Here is a 6186-nt window from a genome sequence, read left to right on the forward strand (position 1 = left end):
ACTGGGCTTGTGACTCAACTTCTTTGGCATGGGTACAACTTCACACAGAAACAATTGCCCTATCTTGGAGGTTGATGTTTGAAAAATTAATCACTACTAGACAAACTGAATAAGAAGCTGTCCAAATTTAACTGAATTGATTCTGGGACAGTAGATCTACAGTTCATCAGTAGACCCATACATGTAGCTTCACCAATTTGACAGGACCTGCCACAATTTGTTCTTCCTTGGCATCAAATTAGAGAACCCAAACTAATGTAATGTCATAATGAAGCAGTGGAGGAGAATTTTAATAGAGGTCTTCCTCTCAACCAACCCTTATCTACCCTTACACAATATATTCTAGAAATTTATTTTTGTTCTTCAGATATACAAGGCATACCTCCTTTAGTAAATTAGAGCTTTTTTATGGTCAGAAAGAATGGCAGAAAACTGACATTTAATATTCCTTGTCATGTGTGAATTAAAAAAACACTTCTTATTCTGCCTTAGTATATGCTATATGGTTAAAACAAGATATCACTAATAGAGACTTAGTTATGGCCTCATGTTTAAAATAGATTTCTTTAATAGGTGGTTTATATATATATATATATATATATATATATATCTCAAATAACATTGTTTCTCATTCACTAGTGCTTTCAATAAATTAAAACACCACACTTTTAAAAACAATTATACACAATGAACACTTTTTTAATGAGAGGCAGAGAATGAGCTTTGAGATAAGAAAACCTGGGTTCAAGGTTCCTTGAAACATTCTGTGTGACCAAGTCACATAAACTCTCAGTGCTCTAGGTTTACTCGCTAAGATTAAAAATTGCAGAAATGTTGCCTATATTGGAAGATGATGTTTTCTTATCCAGGAAATTCTATATACCAATTAAATAATAAATCCAGTCCTTATCTCCCACTTAAGTCATAAATACAGTATTTAAAAAATAAGATGTAAAGAAAAATAAACTACAAACTAAAGTTAGATACTTAATTTCTAATTATTAACAATCTTAATCATTATTTTATCTACTTTGACCTTTTATCAATCCATATAATTTTAATCTTAGATATATCCAAGTCTATTAATAAATTCATTTGTTCTTAACTTTTCATGAATTTGTTTTAGATGATTATTTAAGCAGGACATAAACTCAAAATGTCACCAATGATTTGGATTGATGGTTGGCCCACCATGAAAAATTTCCCTTCAATAAAATTGTGAAAAAAAAAGTGGTTTTTAGAAACCCATTATCAGTGATAACATGTGACTTCGATATAAGAAGAAATTCCTCCTAAGGAAAGTAAAACTTGATGGGGAAATAGAAAATAGGAAAATGTGAAGAAGAGTTTCATCTTTTCCTTTCAGAGAACACTTTTAATATCATTAAAACCAAAAAAAAGATAAATTGAGATGATCAAATGAACAGATCAGAATCAGAATTTCAGTAATTGGTTGTTAAGCCTTTCCTTAGAAACTTCCACTGAGCAATAATTTGTTCAATACCAAGATACCTCATCCTACTTTTGGAAAGTTCTTATTGTTGGATAGCTCCGAGTTCCTCATTACATCAGGCCTTCCAGCAAGTTCCATCCATTGTAACTCTGGCCTTTTTGACAAATATTAGAATGGGTCAACCCTTCAAATATTTGAAGACAAATGTCATGCTTTGTTTAAGCCTTTCTCCAGACTAATCATCCCTGATTCCTTCAGCTGATCCTCATATGATTTGGTGGAATTAGGAGTGCCATGCTATCATATTTTTAGACACATTACTAGTTAAAGAACAAAAGTAATTTTGAATGTCTTCTCCAATTTTAAATGTTGGTTTAGGCCAGAAATGATTATCTTTCACCCCAAGTCCACTCTTTTCCCCAGTTTCTCTATTTCTGTTGAAGGTATGTATCAGCATCCCTCCAATATCCCAGGTTCATAATCGCAGTTATTTTTCATTCCTTAGCTATCTCTCATCACTTCATATCCAATCATATACCAAATCTACTCCAGCAACATCTCTTCTGATTGTCTCCTTCTCTTTACTTACCTACTCATCATCTTAGTTCAGGTCCTTATCTGATTTTCTTTTCTCTTTTTTGCTACAGTGGTCCCTAAGCTAGTCTTCATGCCTCTGCCTATTATTTTCCATTATAATGATTAAAATTTTCTTGGAGACTACATATTAACTTATTTATTAATAAAAGTTCAAAAGAGAAAGAAAGTTTACATTCACACACTATACATTTGAAGCAATTTTTCTTAATTAAATATCTGACTCTATGGGATACAGGCAGGTTTGTTCCCCATACCTGGCTCCATCTTCCATGTTTGTAGCTATGCAATGGCTTTCCCTTATGCTTGGCTTTTCTTCACCTCTATCTAGTATGATGGCATCAAGAGAGTATTAGGCGTAGAGTCAGGAAGACCCATATCCCAATCCATCCTCAAGCACTTAGCAATTGTATCACACCGGGCAATATGCTTAACCTCTACCTGCCTCAATTATAAAATAGGGTTGTTGTGAAGACCAAATAATATATTTCTAAAGCATTTGCAAAGTAGATACACAATAAATTCTCATTCCCTTCCTGTTCTCTTCTTTAATTTGGCATCTCTAGGTCCTAGAACAATTCCTACTATAGAATAAGTACTGAATAAGTTCCTTGTGTTGATTGCTATTAGAAATAAGTAAGACTCATGTCCCCAAAGTCTTAATGATAGGGAATCAATAGTCTTTGTCATTGAATATGTATAGATACCAATCCACATGTCACTATTTTTAGCATTTCCTGGGTTTTATGCCCACCTTTTGTTCCAACTAAATTTAAAACAAGCCTTTATTATCATTTTTAAAAACAGTTTTGGATTCTTAATGTTCTGCCCTGGACCAGTGATGGTTCTCAGTCCTTCCATGCTATATAGTACCAAACTGCACTTGTGAAACCCTTAAAGATGCTTTACAGAAAGCTTAGGATTCAAAAAGATTAATGGAAAGCAAATCAAGCTCCCTATGATTCTGAAGATATCAAAATTTCATTCAAATCCACAGTTGACTAAAGAATATTATTTCCTATCATATACTTAGTAATAGACAGAGCCCGAACATAACCTAATCCTTCTTTTCTTAGTTGAAAGAGGGAAATTATTTGCTGTGTTTGTGTTATATATTACCCCTACATTTTTTAATATCTCAAATGTATTTGCTTCTTGGGGAAACTTACATTTTTCTCTGAAAGGGGTTTCCTGCAGATCTAAGGAAGTGGTAGAGTAAATTTCTCAGTGGGGAGTGATAATGAAGCTAACAACCAGTTTCTAGAGTGTAAATAAACCCTAGAAAATGGCTATGATTGCATCCTGAGCAGGAGGAGGCAGTGGCATTGTAAAAATTGCCATCACCAACCTTTTGCTTTTGATTAGCCATTAATACTAGTCATCAAAGCAGGATGAAGGGTACTTAGGTAGAGTTATGTCTGGAGAGCCTTCACAAGTGGACATCAGAGATAGCTTTTGGCAATTATCTCAAACTTACCTTGGAGGCTTATGAATAATTCAGAAGTTAGCATGATCTACATCAAATTCAGGGCAAAGGAGCAGAACAGTCATGCAAGCAACTGGGAGAAATCTGTTTTTGTCATATTAACTTTTTATGAGCTTCCTATCCCTTTAGTGTCTAGGAATATTGCCATAACAAAGGAGGAGCAAGGGAGAAAGGGATTCTCCTCCTTCAGTTCTAGCTTTCATATGGAAAAGAGGTAGGAGTTGGAAAGGTACATACCTACTTGGTGAGGCAGAAGGAAAACATTCATTTATATCTCAGGAAAGGTTAGTGACTCTTTGGCTGTGAAATTAAATAAAAAATAGCCCTAAGCATCAGATTCCCTTGTAAAGGTGCCTTTAGGACTAAAAGGTACATTGAATGTTTTGAGAGATGGGTGAAAGTTTCTTTTTTCAAAAATTCTTGTATTATTCACTATATAAATTACACTGTCAAGAGAATACTAAGAAGGTTTGCATCTGGGTGGATTTCTTCTAGCAAACTTGTAGGAGAACAAGGACTAGACTCACCCATGATCGACAGGTCTGGATATGTCACGATGTGATCCATAGAATGTAATATTCACATTGATCATATCACTGGTGATTATAAATTGGAGTAATGTAATAGAAATTGGAAAATATATTGGGAAATTTTGATTCAAATCCTAGCAAACAATTTATTAAAGTGAAATTGTATTGTGTATATAATCACAGATTTTGAGTTGGAAGGGGCCTTAGACTTCACAACTACATCATTTTAAAATTGAATAAATTGAGGAACAAGAAAATTAAGTAATTTTTCTAAAGTAACATAGGTATTAAACAGGAAATTTAGGAATCAAAAATAGGTGCTCTGATTGTAAGTCCAGTACCCTTTGTCTGTACCATGATGTTTTGATTCAGGGTGTACTTCCAAATTTATTATTTAACAATTACTTGATAATTATTCACTTATTTTATGCGCAAGTATTTTTAAATATTTTAAATGGACCATTAGGTGACTCAATGAATAAAGTGTTAGACCTGGAGATGGGAGGTCCTGGGTTCAAATCTAGCCTCAGACATTTCCTGGCTATGTGATCTTGAACAAGTCACAACCTCAATTGTCTAGTCCATGGAGCTCTTTAACCTTGGAACTGATATTTAGTATGGATTCTAGAATAGAAGGTAAGTGTTAAAAATAAAACTAAATAGACCACAAGTTCCTTCAGGATAAGGACTTAGTTTCCCAATTTTCTCTATAACTTATAAAAATTATAAATATTTGTCAGTGTAAGTAATTGATGTCTAGTGAATATTTGTTGCTTGAATAATTATTAACCACCTTGCTGTGATAATGCCCCATCCTCATGTTTCACTTCTTTCTTTGACAACTACAAACAAATCACCACTAATACACTATTAAAGGGTATTTAATGGATTTCTCTTTTGTTCCATTTTTGTGACTTCCCAGACCAGAATTCCCTTCTCTTTGACCACCATCCCCTGAAATGTATTATTTCCCCTATTAGAATCTATAACTCCTTGAGCATGGGAATTTTAAGAGCTTATTAAGTATTTTTCATCATTCCTTTTTGAATCTTTCTAAGCACAACTTTAAATATTATATTTCAAGTGAAGATGTGTTTGTGATTTTGTCAGTATGAATATCCCCCTACTGAGGGAGGTGCTGCTGATCCTAATGCTGTTCACATCTCACTAACCTTCCAGCCTCCATCACTACTACCATGCTTTTTTCTTGTGCTATCCAATCCCTGTGGACATCATCACACAATGGGGTCCTTGGGATCCAATGAAAAATTCATTTTATATAATTCTAAGTGGGCCTTCCCTACTGCATGCCAAACCTTTTATTCTTTCCACTGTAGCTCTCGATCATGCTCTTTCCAGCAGCTGTTCCAAACCTTGCCTTCTTTCTTCAAGCCACCAGTGCAGTTCTATACTAGGGTCAGCTCATACTACTTTAAGAGAGCTGATTGTTAAATTTTCATTGTGAGGAGTTACACCTCTGAAACTGGAAAAATAATTTTACTACCAAACAGGTCATGAGTTATTGTTTTATTAGTTGTCTGGAAAACCTATTAAGTTTTAATTATTAAATTAAGAAAGTTATTGACATAATGTTAATAACAAGTTAAAATTAAAACAATTTTACAAATAGACAATATCCCTTATAAATAAGCATATCCATTTGCATACACTTATGTGCATATATTTGATGTATGTGAATATATTCATATGTTAAACTAATATATAGTGAATGATTAAATTAATATAGTAAACTAATATATATTAATGGTTAAATTAATATATAGTAAATTAATATATAATACAAGGTTAAATTAATACATATTAAAGTAATATATAGTAAACAGTTATATATTAAATTAATATGTAGTAAATGGTTAAATTAATATATCATATTAAATTAATATATTTAATGTTAGAATATACATTTGATGGATATTAAATATATTAATATGAGATATATTTATATATTTAATGATGAATAATAATTTAATATATTATATATAATTTAATATGATAGCATTTATATGTTTCTTTAAGGTTTGCGAAGTGTTTTACAAATATTATATCATTTGATCTTCATGGCAATGCTGGTGATAGGAGCTATTATTATCCCAATTTTACAG

This window comes from Gracilinanus agilis, chromosome 4 (assembly GCF_016433145.1).
Source record: "Gracilinanus agilis isolate LMUSP501 chromosome 4, AgileGrace, whole genome shotgun sequence".
Taxonomy (NCBI): Eukaryota; Metazoa; Chordata; class Mammalia; order Didelphimorphia; family Didelphidae; genus Gracilinanus; species Gracilinanus agilis.